This window comes from Staurois parvus, unplaced genomic scaffold (assembly GCF_062004578.1).
Source record: "Staurois parvus isolate SC_StPar_1 unplaced genomic scaffold, SC_StPar_1.0 ptg000255l, whole genome shotgun sequence".
In the NCBI taxonomy this organism is placed as follows: domain Eukaryota; kingdom Metazoa; phylum Chordata; class Amphibia; order Anura; family Ranidae; genus Staurois; species Staurois parvus.
In genome coordinates this window covers 1564622-1581294 of record NW_028318051.1, presented here as the reverse complement: position 1 = coordinate 1581294, position 16673 = coordinate 1564622, and the positions used below count along the sequence as shown (strand labels likewise).

Below are 16673 nucleotides of genomic sequence, written 5' to 3'. Positions count from 1 at the left end.
CCTATGATATATTATCTGCCATTATCCCTTTGGTGCCAACTGCCTCCCTTTAAAGGTTCTAAAAGAAAGGAGGTGGAGGCAAGCATTCTGGTCATGTGACCACTGTGATTGGCTGTCACAGTAGTCACATGGTTGGAAAGTTCCCAATCACTTGGGAGCGAGTCTGCTTGGGTGCCCCCATAGCAAGCTGCTTGCTGGGGGGGGGGCACTGAGCAGGAGGGAGGGGCCAGGAGCGTGGACTGGGGACCCAAGACGAGGAGGATCAGGGCTGCTCTGTGCAAAACCATTACACAGAACAGGTAAGTATGACATGTTTACGTTTTTTTTTTTTATTGCCTTTAACCATTTGCCGCCCGCCCTATGGCCGAATGGCGGCCGGCAAATGTCATCAGTGTTCCGGGTGGATGCCATATGGCGTCCTCCCGCACATGCGCAGATTGCGCTCCTGCAGAGCCACGATCTGTCACCGGCCATGTACCTCGGACACGGCTGATGACAGATCTGAGTATCGGCCCCCATTGCCGGTACCATGTGACCTGCTGTGACCAATCACAGCAAGTCACATGACAGTTGTATACAATGGATGGCTTCATTTATGCCATCCATTGTATGCTAGTGTCTAGCTGTGAGTGGTCACAGCTAATCACATGCACATATCATGTGATTAGCTGTGGCCAAATCACAGCTAAGCACAAAAAAAAAAACCCTGAATGAATCGATTTCAGGTAAATGCTTGCTTATACAGTTGCAAGAAAAAGTATGTGAACCCCTTGGGATTACGTGGAGTTTTGCATGAATTGGGCATTAAATGTGCTCTGAACGTCATCTAAGTCACAACAATAGAAGAACACAGTCTGCTGAACATAATACTACACAAACATTAGATGTTGCTATGGTTTAATTGCACATAACATGTAAACATTCACAGTGCAGGGAGGAAAAAGTATGTGAACCTTTGGACTTAATAACTAGTTGACCCTCCTTTGGCAGCAATAACCTCAACCAAACGTTTCCTGTAGTTGCAGATCAGACCTGCACAACGATCTGGAGTCATTTTGGACCACTCCTCTTCACAAAACTGTTTCAGTGTAGCAATATTCTTTGGATGTCTGGTGTGAATCGCTCTCTTAAGGTCATGCCACAGCATTTCAATCGGGTTGAGGTCAGGACTCTGACTGGGTAAATGTGTCAATTACTGGCCCCATCCTTTTTTAAATGGACAATGGCTGCAGGGCTCAATCTCAGTCTTCATCGGACTCAGACTTCACAGGACTGAGATTGAGCTCTGCAGCCATTGTTTTCTTTTTCCGGCTCACAATCCTGCACAAAGTCCTTTTGTCTCTTTCGGCCTGATGACCATTTCCACCGTGCTTATGTTTATCAGGCGCTGTTCTCCCGGAAACCGTATACGCCGTCATCACCTGTGATATTCCACCTCAGGACTCAGCAAATAAATTGGCGACTTCAGTCACAAAGGCTCCGGGTAACAATTTGCCCTCTTTGAAGCTCTGTAAGTTCGGACAGGACAGCACGAAGAAAGTGAGGCTTCCTGCCTGTTAGCTAGGTGTCTCATCACACAGCAGAAGCAACAGAATGTGACATCACTTCCTCTTTCACAGCAAAACATGGCGTCACTTTCACACCTGTAGATCATGGAGTGTTTCCATATTTTTGTCCATCCTGTGCCCCCCCCCTTGTTCAGTGTAGTACAGCTGTGTATTCGTGTATACATGGACCCCCCCCGTACTCCCCACACTGTGCTGAACCATCTCCCATCTGATATGGTGGGATTCGTGGATCATCCGAGTGACTACCATTCCCCCCCGCCAGGTTGTACAATGCACAGGACAACGACTGAGCCCCTGAGGGAAGTCACAGCCCCGCCCCTCACCTCCCGTCCGCCCACACCACAGAGCCCTGGCAGAGCCGCCTATGATTGACAGACATGGAAATGGCTGGAGGGGCCCGCCGACCAATCAGCGCGCTCCTCTCTTGCTCGGGAGAATCTGTCACGGGCGGCCAATGGGAAGGCGCCTACTAGACTGATTTAAAGACACGCAGAGGGAGGCGCAGCGCGAGCTGTCTGGGCACCGAGATCCCACCGCAGTGTACGGAGCGAGCAGGTGAGGGGGGGCTGGGAAGAGGGTCTGTACGGGGCGTGGTGGTGGGGGCTGCATTCTCCTGCTGCGGGGGTGGTCGTGTTGCATTTGTTTATGTTGCATCCTTTGCAAGTAGCGGGGATTCTCTGTGCTGGGGGGAGGGATCGCCTTTATAGTGAAAGGGATGTGGGGGGGTCTGTATATTGGGGGGCATAATAGTCTTCTGTATATTGGGGGGGCCCTGGTAGTCTTCTGTATATTGGGGGGGGCCCTGGTAGTCTTTATATTGGGGAGCATAATAGCCTTTGGCATGTTGGAGGGGTCCTGATGGTCTATTGCATATTGGGGGGGGTCCTGATGGTCTATTGCATATTGGGGGGGTCCTGATGATCTATTGCATATTGGGGGGGTCCTGATGGTCTATTGCATATTGGGGGGGTCCTGATGGTCTATTGCATATTGGGGGGGGGGGGTCCTGATGGTCTATTGCATATTGGGGGGGGGGTCCTGATGGTCTATTGCATATTGGGGGGGGGGGTCCTGATGGTCTATTGCATATTGGGGGGGGGGTCCTGATGGTCTATTGCATATTGGGGGGGTCCTGATGGTCTATTGCATATTGGGGGGGTCCTGATGGTCTATTGCATATTGGGGGGGGGGTCCTGATGGTCTGTTGCATATTGGGGGTCCTGATGGTCTATTGCATATTGGGGGGGGGGTCCTGATGGTCTATTGCATATTGGGGGGGGGGGTCCTGATGGTCTGTTGCATATTGGGGGGGGGGGTCGGTCTTGATGGTCTGTTGCATATTGGGGGGGGGGGGGTCGGTCTTGATGGTCTGTTGCATATGGGGGGGGGCGTCTTGATGGTCTGTTGCATATTGGGGGGCGGGTCCTGATGGTCTTCTGTACAGGGGTGGTCTGATGGATCGCTGCATATGGAGGGGTGGGGTTTTTCATGGACTGCTGTATACTGGGGTGGGGGGGTGCTGATGGACAGGCGGGGGGTGGGGGTTCTTCTGCAGAGAACGATAACCTGTAAGCACAGTTGGTCCCTGGTGGGATGGTGTTGGCGGGATGGTGTTGGTGGAATATTCATGATCTGATGGTTGAGTTTCTCTGGCTGGTTCCAGGTCACGTGCTCATATCAGATCAGGTGTTACCAGCGGCGCTCTTCATCCCGGGGGAGGGATAATGATTGGCTGGGAAACAGCAGCTTGCTGCCAAATTGGCCAGACGAGTCTGTAATGAGGTTCAGGGCCAGGTCTGTACTGGTGACGGGTGCTGGAGAAGAGAACCTGGCACTGGCCGCAAGCAAGGAAACTTTGGGATGTTTTTATTGCCCCTGAAATGCCGAATTTGCCTCGTCTAACCGCAAAAGTATAAATGATGGACGGTACCCTCACTGTTTAGAAAGTGTCCTTACGGAGTACAAACCGGGACAAACGTCCAATTTTCCAACCCAACAACTCAAGTTCAAAACCACTTGCATATCCAATTAAAAGCCAGCCAGCATTAAGAGTGCTTGTGGGGACCAATCCTAGCACCCCCAATGCTTGCCAACGTTGCATGGAGCGTTTAGGGTTCTGCGGTACTAAGCTCCTCCCACAGACAGGACATATATACAGAGGTGGGCAGATCAGTTGGAGGTCACCTATATGTACGAACCGTCAAGGCTTGTTCTCCTTCAGGTGACCTAGTAAGGTATCCATGAGGTCCATGCTGGTGCCCACATCTTCTCCCTCGTTTCTTCCAGGTCATTGGCTGTCTTGATTGACTAGCATGGACTGACATCATTCCCTCACCAGAAATATAAATTGGGCTGCAGTTGGGAACCTTTTTCAAAATTGGGGGATATTTTCTTTAATTCTAAATTGGCACCTACCTACTTCCGAAATTCCTCACCTAGACGAGGATGACAAATTAATCCCAGGAGGCTGTGGAGCCGAAGTAATGTTTTTCCTTTTTTTTGTCTTTATTTTAAGTTCCATTCAAAGCCAGTGGTTTGTCTGCACTTATGAGGGATTAGGAGAACCTCATCCACACATCCTAGCCCATGCCGCCATCTTGGATCTCTCATAATTGGGCGCTGGCTGTCTCTTCCTTGTTTGCACAGTAGCTGCTCCCAGTTATGGGAGATTCAAGATGGTGGCACAGGACACGAATTTGGCAGGAGAGCCAAAAAAGATTTGCTAGGATTGAACATGTATGTCCTACGTAAAGAAGCATTAAAGGTGATTTGTAAAGTAAAAATTAGGGGCGGTATGACGTCCCCCTCAGACCAGCAGATGACCAATGGGGTTATTTTCATCAGAAGGGCACGGTACTGGGGGGTTCAGGAGGCCACACAGAGGGGTCAGGAGGGTATGGTATTTGGGGACAGGAGTGTACAAGTGTTTTCCCAATGCAGAGCTGCACAGGTACCTGTATCCAATCAGGCCGGTTCTTTTACTACATACATGTTGGTGAGTCTAAAGGAGATTGTAACATGTGGTGAACTTAGTGGTTGTAAACCCTTTCATATACCCAGTGAAGTGACTGGCCTCAGGCAATACACAGAGATGGAAAAAAAAAAATCCTCCTACGTAAGTTGTACCTGTTTATCTGCAGTCTTCGGTACATCCATTCAAATGTAAACAAGGCTTTTTTTTTTTTTTTTTTTTTTGGCCCCCATCCCCCCGTGCTCGCGCCCAGTGGTGAATGCAAACGTAGGCTATGCACTCATATGTAAACTGTGTCAAATCACACGTGAGGTATCGCGGCAAACGTCAGAGCGAGAGCAACATGTCTTGCGCTAGACCTTCTCTGTAACTTTGAACTGATAACCCGTAGAAATTTTTAAAGCATCACCCATGGAGATTAAGCACAGTAGTTCCGCGCCATTCCACACGTGTGCGCAATTTTAAAGCATGACATGTTTGGTATCTATTTACTCGACGTAACATCTTTCATATTTTATATCCGCCAAGTGTGTCCTGAAATTTTGGTTTCTGCACCAGAGTTTTCGTGGCAGTGCACCACTAGTCAGAAGTGATTCATGCGGATAGCGGAGGTAGCAGACAGAAATGACTTGGTGCTCTGGACTGAGACAAGTACACACTATAGAGGGATATGCTTTGCTCATATTTCATGTCTGAAGTTTACAACCACATTTAGCCCTGGTTCACACTGATGTGGAATTCCGCAGCATTTTCTATGCGGAATTCCGCAGCGCATCAGAATCGCACCCTGTTCATGCAAACCGCTGCAGGTGTGTGTTAACAACACCCTGAAAGCGGTCTGTAAAACGTGCCGAATCGGATCGCATAGGTGTGAATACCCATGCGATCCGTTTCTAGTGCGGAGCAAAAAAAGTTCCTGCACCTTTTTGGTGTGGTGCCATTAGAGCCATATAAAATGTCTTGCTCCAATCGCACCGCACACATCGTATGTGATTTGCACAGGAATGCGGTGCAGTGCAAATCACGTGCGATATACCGCACCGCATATATGTGAACCCGGCTAGCAGCATGCCTATCTCTTTGGTGGGTCTTGTTTTGCCTACAGGATAAGAGGTATAGGGAAATTCTGCAGTTGGCTAAAAAAAATCAACGGGTTTTACAGCTAAAATCCGGGATAAATGAATATTGTCCAAATAGAAGAGACCTGTATTCTTCCTGGAATCTTGGTGAGCTTTGTGCATTCCTTACAGTTCTGTGCAGTAATCCAGTGTGAAACTCCCCCTGCACAGGAGCTTCGCGTAATAGACCGCTCACTGCTGCTCTCTCTCCTTGTGCAGGGTGACTGGTCTTGTCTCTGCCCCCTCCTGTAGTGGGTGGGGGTCTGCTGGGCCCCTCCCACAGCTCTACTGTCCTTACAGGCTATGTGCAGCATAGTGATGTCGTTTCTGCTTTTACAAGGTAATATCTTGGGTTTAATTAACTACTTCTCAGGCGGTTTTTCACTAGTCAGCTGACCTTTTTTTGCGTGCCCTCGTATTTTTAGGTTTATAATCCACACTTTTATACAAGTGAGTTGGAGATACTATTAAGATACGATTATCGTATCGGTTTGGATGGCACTTTTTTTTTTTCTTTTCTGAAATACTTGGGGTTGCAAAGGCATTTGGTTCACACAGTGGATTTATATCCTTTTGTGACTTTTTGAGGAATCTATTTAGATGAATTTCAGCTTGAACTTCAAGATGCTAGGTCCACTTTAGCTGTCACATATTTGAAAATTTTCTGCAAAGTCGATCCTCTTCATCTAAATTGGGCTTTTCCTTTGCTTTAGTCTTGCATTTTACTGCTTTGCTTAAAGCGTTTCAAAAGGCTTAACTTTTTATTTTTTTTTTATTTTTTTTTTAATAACAAACATGTCTATACTTACCTGTGGTATGGTTATACACAGAGCAGGCTCGATCCTCCTCTTCATGGGTCACTTGCAGGCTCTCCTGGCCCCTCCCTCTGTCGGGTGCCCCCAGAGCAGGCAGCTTGCTATGGGGGCACCCACTGCTGTGTCCGTTCACACATGAAGCCGTGGCTCATTCCTGCCCCCATTTCTAATTTGCTCACTGGCTGTGATTGACAGCAGCGGGAGCCGCTGTTTCAGCCAATGAGAAGATGGAGTCCCAGGATAGCCGAGGCTCCAGTGCATATCGCTGGATCGAGGGGGGGCTTAGGTGAGTATTAGGGGAGCTGGAGGGGATGATGCTCACAGGTTTTCTGGCCTTCATGCACAGAATACATGAAGGTAAAAAAAACCTTGAGCCTTTATAACCACTGTAATGTAATGTATTTTTGGTTTGCTGTGCTTCCAGTCATTTATGGGCACCACAGTGGCTAAATGGGTTAGCACTTCCGCCTGGCAGTACTACCGTCATTGGTTCAAATCCCAACCATGACACCACCTGCCTGGAGTTTGCATGTTCTCTGTGCCTGCGTGGGTTTCCTCCGGGTACTCCGGTTTCCTCCCACACTCCAAAGACCTGCTGGTAGGTTAATTGGCTCCTGTCTAAATTGTCCCTAGTATGTGTATGTATGAATGTAAGTTAGGGACCTTAGATTGTACGCCCCTTGAGGGTTAGGGACTGATGTGAATGTACAATATATATGTAAAGCGCGGCGTAAATTGACAGTACCTGAAATAAATAAATACATTTAGGGGGTCCCTGGGCACTGGCAATTCCCCGGATGCTCTTCCTGTATTACGGTTCCTCCATCCTGTACTCGTATCCGTTCGTTAGGCTGACCTACATTGCATTGTGGTTTCCCCAGACAGCGGTTGGATTACTGTCCTCACTCGGAGTAGTAGTAGAAATCTGTCCTGGCGTTGTAGTGGGTGCCGGCGGCTCTACAAGGGCGGTGTGTTCCTCAATCAGTATGTATGGGAAGACGCAGGTCCATTTACATAGGAGTGATTGATGGCGGCTTTATTGCCTGTCATAAACACGGTGTTAAGCAGGTGACCTCTACTCATCCATACGGCTCGCTGACGGCCATGTTTGCTTTAGACACGCTTCTGCCTAGACCAGAGTAATGATGCGTGACTGCAAGGTCATTGAGGTGATCCTATCGGATTCCCTGTTTACAGCAACATTATCTGACTTCACAATGTAAATGTATATAACATATGTTTAGGTGGGAAGGAACGCAAGGCACACCCAGATGATGAATTTGTTCCTTTTTTTCATCTAATAAATTTTAATACGAGAAGTGCAATAATGTACTTGTTCCTGCCAGAAATCGGCGTTTACCTGTTCACACTACATCGTATCTCAAGCAATTTGATCAGCCCTGCCCAGTACACCTCTAATCTACAAAATCCAAGAAAAGGGCATTCTGTAGTACCTTCTTAAGGAGAAGAAACAGAAGGGGTCTTCTGTAGTCCTGTCATAGGAAGAAGAGAAAAGGGAGCGCTGTTCTGTAGTCCTGTACTAGGAAGAAGAGAAAAGGGAGAGCGGTTCTGTAGCGCTGTACTAGGAAGGAGAGAAAAGGGAGAGCTGTTCTGTAGCCCTATACTAGGAAAGAGAGAAAAGGGAGAGCTGTTCTGTAGTCCTGTACTAGGAAGAAGCGACAATGGAGCGCTGTTCTGTAGTCCTGTACTAGGAAGAAGAGAAAAGGGAGAGCTGTTCTGTAGCCCTGTACTAGGAAAGAGAAAAGGGGGCGCTGTTCTGTAGCCCTGTACTAGGAAGGAGAGAAGGGAGAGCTGTTCTGTAGCGCTGTACTAGGAAGAAGAAAAAAAGGGGGAGCTGTTCTGTAGCCCTGTACTAGGAAGAAAAGGGAGAGCTGTTCTGTAGCCCTGTCATAGGAAGAAGAGAAAAGGGAGTGCTGTTCTGCAGTCCTGTCCTTCTGCTTGGGGAAGAAAAATGAGAAGTTTTCTGTAGTCCTGTCCTTTTTCATAGGGAGAATAGAAAAGGGAGAGCTGTTCTGTAGTCCTGTCATAGGAAGAAAAGAGGGAGAGGTGTTCCCTAGTCATGTCCTAGGGAGAAGAAAAAAGTGAGACTTGTTCTGTATTGCTGTCCTAGGGACAGATGTTCTGCAGTCTGGTCCTTCTGTTTGGGGAAGAAAAGAGGTTTTCTGTAGTCCTGGCCTAGGGGTAGGTGCTCTGTAGTCCTCACTTTTTCTCCTCTTCCTAGGACTACAGAACAGCTCTCCCTTTTCTATTCTCCCTATGAAAGGACAGAGCTGTTCTGTAGTCCTGTCATAGGGAGAGGATAAAAGGGGAAAGGTGTTCTGTAGTCCTGTACTAGGGAAAAGTGTTCTGTACTCCTGTCATAGGGAGGACATAAAAGAAAGGGCTGTTGTGTACTCCTGTCCTAGGGGAGATACAGAAGTGAGTTCTGTAACAAAAAAAGGCAGAAGTGTGTGGTAGCCCTGTCCTAGGGAAGGGCGTTCTATAGTCATAGGAAGAAGAGAAAAAGAGGGGTTATGTGGTCTTGTCCTACTGTCAAAGGGAAAAATGAGTGGTCATCTGTAGTCTTTATCCTTGGGGAAGAGAAGGGGGGGGTGTTTTGGTAGTTCTGTCCTGGGGAGAAGAGAAAAGGGAGAGGTCATCTATAGTGCTGTCCCTGAGAGAGCTGTTCTGTAGTCTGTCCTCTTGTCATAGACAGAAGATAAAAGGGAGCGGTGTTCTGTAATCCTGTCCTAGGGTGACATTGCCCCTGCTATGGATGCAATACATGGAGTACTCTGGGCAGGTTGTGTATTACCAGCAGAGTTTATGTACTTTTTAATGTAAATTTGCCTTTTTCTAAAATCCATCTACATGATGAAATGTAAGTACTGGAAGTTAGAATTTGCATATTAGTGATGCAGAGGGAGAATACTTCATGTAGTACACCCCCAGTGACCCTGGGAAGAGCTACCTGGACTCTGGTTGCAGTGGTTCACGGGCAATTCAGGTAAAGATAAGTGGAGCGAACGTTGTAATTGTAGAACTGCTGGAATGCATTCAAATTGGTTTCCCTTGTAGTTTGGATTGGTTGTACGAACCAGATTTAATACTGTACACTTAGGCGGCGACTGCTGCTTTTTAAAGTCCAGCTCCAGAATTTTGTAAAAATCAATTTGTCCAAGTGTTAAACAAAACAAAAACAAATCAGTTACAGCTTTTGTTATAATATTCCCCTTGCTGGTACTGTACCCTGCACACCCTCCATTCCATCCAGTGCTACCAGTACTGATCATGTGACATGACACCCAGCATCCTCTAACTACCTGTGAGCCCAGGGTGTCATTGGCACGAACTGTGGTGGTGCGGCATTATACAGGGTTGGTGAGATGGTGGTGAGATGCTGAAGGATGAATTGGTTGAGTCTAGTGGCTTGAGTTTGGCAGCTGTCCACAAAGTGGGGGACTCCCCAAGATCAAAGGGTTACCCAAATTCAGAAATCAACACACAAGCGAGTTATAGATTGAATGCCCAATAAACCTTTCCAGAGCCTAGAAGTCCTTTTTATTAGTCATGCACACGGGACGTTTTGATAACGCTGGTAACTTTAGCTGTGTAAAGTCTCGTTAAAAAAAAAAATGTGAGTTTCAGCTTTTTTTTTTTTTTTTTTATTTTGGTGACGTTTTCTGCTTTTGCGTTTTTTTTTTTTTTTGTTTTTTTTTTTTGTTGTTTTTTTTTTTTTTCCCCCCCGAGCCAAAAAATGCTGATTACAGTCTGTGTGTACGGACACAAAGGATAACATGCTGGGGGGTTTACTAACTGTAGAAAAAAAAAAAACTTCAAAAGCCAAAAACAGCTGCTGTAAAAACATCAAGTGTGCATGAGGACATGGGGCAGCACAGTGGCTAAATGGTTAGCATTTCCATCTGGCAGTACTGGGGTGGTCTGTTCAAATCCCAACCATGGCACCACCTGCCTGGAGTTTGCATGTTCTCCCTGTGCCTGCGTGGGTTTTCACCGGGTACTCAGGTTTCCTCTCACACTCCAAAGACATGCTGGTAGGTTAATTGGATCCTGTCTAAATTGTCCCTAGTATGTGTATGTATGAATGTGAGTTAGGGACCTTAGATTGTACTCCCCTTGAGGGTTAGGGACTGATGTGAATGCACAATATATATGTAAAGCACTGTGTAAATTGACTGTGCTATATAAGTACCTGAAATAAATAACGATCACAAGTAGCAGGAAAGCAAAACTCACTTCGGGGTCAAAACTGTCCTATCCTCCAGGCTGGAACAATGTAGTAAAAGTATCTATTTGACTCGAAGCGACAGCTCCTGGATAGAGAACACAAGAACTGACAGGAGGGAATACAGCAATCAGTCATAACATTGACCACTTAAAGTGAAGAACCTTGATTATCTTGTCACAATGGCATCTGAAAGTCAGTAGGATCTATTAAGCAGCAAGTAAACCTGTCCCTGAAATTGTTTAAAAACAGAAAAAATGGGCATAGCAGTTTGTGTATTGGGCTACCTAGCCACAGACCGGTCAGGGTGCCCATGCGGACTTGTGTCCACAGCCAGAAGTGCCTACAATGTGCAGGTGAGCATCAGAACTGGACCACAGAGCAAAGGAAGAAGGTGGCTTGGTCTGATGAGTCGTGTTTTCTTTAATATCATGTGGGTGTGCATCATTTACCTGGGGAAGAGATGGCACCAGGATGCGTTGTGGGAAGACAAGCCGGTGGAGACGGTGTGATGCTTTGGGCAATGTTCTGCTAGGAAACCTTAGTCCTGCCATTCATGTGGATGTTACTTTGACACGTACCACCTACTTAAACATTGACGACCAAGTACACCCCTTCATGGGCACAGTATTTCCTGATGGCAGTGGCCTATTTCAGGAGGATAATGTTCCCTGTCACACTGCAAAAAGGTTCAAGAATGTTTTGAGGAACACAACTGAGTTTGAGATGTTGACTTTGCTTCCAAATTCTCCAGATCTCCATCCAATCGATTTTTATCTGGAGGATGTGATGGAAAAACAGGTCCATTCCATGTTGTCTCCACCTCACAACTTACAGGACTTGAAGGATCTGCTGCTTGGTGTAGATGCCACAGCATATACCTTTCAGAGGTCTAGTTGAATCCATGTCTTGAGGGTTTAGGGCTGTTTTGGCAGCAAAAGGGATCTACTCTATATTGGGTGCATAAAGGTTTAGTGGATTGGTGTGTGTATATAAAGATTGAGTATGTATATATAAAGATTGAGTACATATAGGAATATTTTGAGACTACTGCAGAGATTTATGTATTTTCTACTTTATATCGCGCCTACACTTTCTCCTGCAGAGAACAATGAGCTATTCACCCCTCTGGCCCCAAAGGCATTTACAGTTGACTGCCCCTACCAGAGTTGAACGTGCAGAAGGGACAGCTTTGGGTGAAAGCCGGTCAAATTACTAGCAGGTTTTTGGGAAGACGCCAGAACCTCTGCAGAAAACCCGCACAGACTTGATTGAAACCATATAGAGTGCATGGAGGAAACAACTCCAAAATGCTGGTGCAGCAAAGCAAAATGCCTTGGGCAACATCCTGGCCAAGTATACGCAATTCTAAGCCACCTGTGTACCAAAACCCACTAAAGATGGTTTTTCAGTGCAGCCTATAAGTTCCTGATATCTGCCTTTTTTTTTTTTTTTTTTATGCATTTTCAGTGCATTTCAAGCCAAAGCAATTTGCACTTGTGTCCTTTTTTGCAGTGGGTGTTTGCATTTTTGTGTGTGCGTTTTGACACATTTTTTTGAGTTTTGCGGTTTTTGAATTTCCTTCTTTTTTTTGGCCATTTTATTGCTGAGCAGATTAAAAATGGAAAATGTGTCAAACGCACTGAATACATTTTTGCAGAATCTCCATTGACATCTGTTGAACCAACAAACGCCAATGTTTTGCGGTTCAAGCACGCAGCAGCTCAAGAAAAATAGATGTGAACGTGTCCCATTAGGAAACCATGTTAAATGGACTGTAGTGCATTTCTGCAAAAAGCCCTAAAAACGCATTGGTGTGAACTAGTCCTAAATGGGGTGTTTGTTTTGTGTTTTTTGTTTTGACGCCAAAGTGCTGTAAAAACTGCTCAGTGTGAAAGCAGCCTGGTGGCTGAAAAAGGTGCTGAAAATTAATATCCGTTTAAATTCATGATATTAAAAAGTTGAATATAATACAATTTAACAAAAAAACTGTCCATTTTGGTTTTTGGTCAAATGCATCCAGAATTTTCAGTTTCGGATGAAAAATGTATGTGAACGGGGACTTATTAGGCAAATAAACCTTTTACACACTGGTTTTTCTTTTTCTGTCTTTCTTTCTCTTTTTTTTTTTTTTTTTCGTCTTTTCTTTTTTTTTTTTTTTTTTTCTTTGTCTTTCACTGTGAAGGAGGACAGTGTCCCTTTTTTTTTTTTTTTTTTTTTTTTTTTTTTTAAGAGAACAGGGTATTCTTATAGCATTACACTGCATACAATATCAGCTTACTGGTGAAGATTTTATTTCAGGTCAGCTAGACCAGACTCGTAGTCTAAAATACTGCCGTTCTACTGATTCTTCTGCCCCATGCCCAGGAGTAGAAAATAAATTTGTAGCACCAAACTGATTGCCCTGGTTCAGTTTGTTAGGCACATCACCTGATGGGTCATATGGTTTCAATTGAAGTCTTATTTAGGAAGAACTGGCTGCATAGTCTGGACACCAATCTTGCCAAAGCATGTTGCCAGTTCTTTTGCAACTTTTTGGTCATCCGAGGAGCCCCATGAAGCGCGATCTCAGTGTAAGGCTGTTATTTTACGTCTGCTGTTGCCTAATTGGTAATCCCTTCATTGGCTTCCACTAACCCAACGTATAAAATTCTAAATACTAACCACAGCTTACAAAGCCACCCACAACATTGCCCCTAGCTATATAGCCAACCTCCTCTGCAGAGATCGCCCTCTCTGCTCCTACCAAGATATCCTCCTCTCTAGCTCCGTCATCACCTCCTCCCACGCTCGCCTCGAGGACTTTTCCAGAGCCTCTCCCATCCTCTGGAACCCCCTACCACCGTATGTCCGGTCAGCCCCCACCCTGTCTGCCTTTAGACGATCTTTGAAAATTCACTTCTTCAGGGAAGCCTACCCCACCTCCACCTAAGAACTGTACTTGAGTCACCTCCAGCAGATCATCCCCCGCAGCTATCGCCTTTTGTATCGCCTCCCCCTTCCTTTAGATTGTAAGCTCCACAAGCCGGGCCCTCCTATTCCTTCTGCACTGAAATGTATTGTAATTGTACCGCCCCCCCCCCCTTTATATTGTAAAGCGCTGCGCAAACTGTTGGCGCTATATGAATCCTGTATAATATAGGTACGCAAAACAGGTCAGAGTTCATCTTGATTTATAGGTCCACCTTAGCAATGGCCAGAGATGCCCACAAACCTTCACCATATTATGCACTAGACCAGGGGTGCTCAACCTGTGGCCCTTGGAGCACTCTTACGTGGCCCTCTACCTCAAACTAGTGAGGTGCACTTCTATTATATCCTGTGAGTTTGGTTTTTACCACATTCTAACCCCCCCCCCCCACTGGTGTAGCATCAGGGGTCGCAGTGGCGACCCTGCTTCATGCTTCAGGGGGTCTGTGTGGCCTACCTGTCACATTTTGTTTTACACTTGGAGAAGATCGGTTCCTGTATATGCAACTCCTGTCCATTTTCCTCCTGAAAATGCTGAAAGCCAGCTTATTCCCCCCCCCCCCTTCCTCCCACCAGCATTCAGCAGCTGCAGAAGGGAAATGTTCATTATGCTACTCGAAATACAAAATTTCAAATTCTGAACCATATTTCATTGTGGCCTGCGACCCTTTACCAAATTACTTAAAGCGGAGTTCCACCCAAAGGGGGAAGTTCAATTTTAAAGACTGGTCCCCCTCTCCATTAAGGATTGGCACCTTTAGGGAGCGGGTACCCAAAATTGACAGGTACCCGCACCCACTTCCACTGCGATCGCCTAGGCCAGTGATGGCGAACCTATGGCACGCGTGCCAGAGCTTGGCATGCAGAGCCATCTCAGTGGGCACGCCAGGAAGAAGAGTAAGATGAGCCCACACTGACCGGCCATCCAGATCTCATCCACACTGGACCCCCATCAAACTACATTTCCCACATGTCTCTGGGGCCAGGGTGGGTGTGGACGAGAGGAAACGGCTCCTATGCGGCTCTGGCACCAGGGGTGATGTAGTCGGGGATGGGCGTGGAAGAGAGGAAGAGGCTCCCACACTGCTCCAGGGGCAACGTGTTCAGCGTGGATGGGAATGAGCTGCTGGGTTGGAAGCCACACCGACACTGAGGTGTGATTAACTGCTTGCAGTGTCGCCTGTCGGTGCTGCCCAGCAAGTGTCGCCTGTCGGTGCTGCCCAGCAAGTGTCGCCTGTCGGTGCTGCCCAGCAAGTGTCGCCTGTCGGTGCTGCCCAGCAAGTGTCGCCTGTCGGTGCTGCCCAGCAAGTGTCGCCTGTCGGTGCTGCCCAGCAAGTGTCGCCTGTCGGTGCTGCCCAGCAAGTGTCGCCTGTCGGTGCTGCCTCACCAATGCCCATCAGTGCTGCCTATTAGTGCAGCCTCACAAACGCACATCAAAGAAGAAATATTACCTGTTTGCAAAATTTTATAATAGAAGCAAAGAAAACCTTTTTATGTTAATTTTTTGCTCTTTTTTTCATTTATAGTGCAAAAAATAAAACACCCAGTGGTGATTAAATGCCACCAAAAAGCTCTATTTGTGTAAAAAAATGAGTGTTGCATGACCGCACAATTGTCATTGTCAAGTGCAACAGCACTAAAAGCTGAAAATTGGTCTGGGCAGGAAGGGGGTAGAAGTGCGCGGTAGGCAAGTGGTTAATTGCAGTGTTGGCACTTTTTGAAATAAAAAAGCTGGTTTTGTGTTGCAGTTTTGGGCACTCGGGCTCAAAAAGGTTCGCCATCACTGGCCTAGGCGAACAGAAGTGGAAGTTGTCGTCCTACCCTCCCTCCCTGTAGTCTTCTGGGACATGTGACAGATCCCAGAAGACTATGGGGGCCATTCAGGAAGTGCAGTGCTACTCGCGCATGTGCAGTGGGCACCCGGCCGTGAAGCTGCAAGCTGTCACAGCTGGGTGCCCACACTGAAGATGCCGGTGCCTGGAACACAGGAAGGCCGGTGAAAATGGCTGCGGGGAGGACACCGCTGGATCCTGGGACAGGTGAGTGGCTTTTTTTTTTTTTTTCGTCCGCAGCTACAGTTTTTGCAGCTGACTTTTTAAATTTTTTATTTTTTATTTATTTATTTTTTTTTTTACGGTGTGAGTGGAACTCTGCTTTAAGTGGCTCTCTTTAAAGAGGTTGAGCACCCCTGCGCTAGACCATTATGCTTGTTGGACATCTACTCTACCTTTCCACAAGATTTTGGAATTTGTGCCCGTTGCTTGCAGAGTTTAGGTACTGTTGTCGGTCAAGAATTTTCTTGCATTCACGTTCCAGTTCATCCCAGAGGTGTTCAGTGGAGTTGAGGTCAGGACTGGTTTTGGGCCACCCAAATTTCTCTACACCAAACTCCTCCTTTATTTTGAATTTTTGGTGCATTTTAGGGTTGCTAACACATCGGTTTAAAAATTGTGATGGATGATTAGGCCCCATGTACACAGGACACTTCTGAACGATGGAAACTGCTGAAAAAACGTAGGTTATAAAACATCTGTTTAGCTGCGTTTGCATAACGCGTTTATGCGCGTTTGGGTTTAGAAGCGTTTTTTAAAGATAAGCACAGGAGAACCTCCCAAATGCCCAGAATGCACTGAAAAGTGGTGAATTATAAACTATTGCTGACTGTTTTCATAGAAATACAGAGTAGAAGCAGAGACAGCAGCATGTGTTGAGATTCGCTTAGGTGTGAGTTGCTCATTAACATTTCTTTTGTTTCCAAGGGTGGGAAAGGTGTCTGGTGGAGGGAGTCATTAAGACCACCTGGCAGGGGGTCTTCATGAGGAATTTGAAGTGTGAATGGTCATTAACATCTTTTGTTTCCAAGGGTGGGGAGAGGTCTGAGGTGTGAATTGGTCATTACAATGTGTGACAAGCTTGGTAGGAACATCCTGTGTTCAGTCTTTACTCCATTTGAGTACCTTGAAAACGCTTTGCATGCATTTTTCA

At 46.5% G+C, this 16673-nt stretch overlaps 1 protein-coding gene across 2 annotated transcripts in view; it reads left to right on the top strand.

The window, feature by feature from the left end:
- The first annotated feature begins 2008 nt into the window (after positions 1-2008).
- The window catches only part of NDRG3 (NDRG family member 3), an 81152-nt gene continuing 66487 nt past the window's right edge, over positions 2009-16673 (top strand). For both annotated transcript variants that reach the window (XM_089680997.1, XM_089680996.1), the window contains exon 1: positions 2009-2123. The gene's annotated coding sequence lies outside the window, so the exon portion shown is untranslated. The remainder of the gene's footprint in view (positions 2124-16673) is intronic.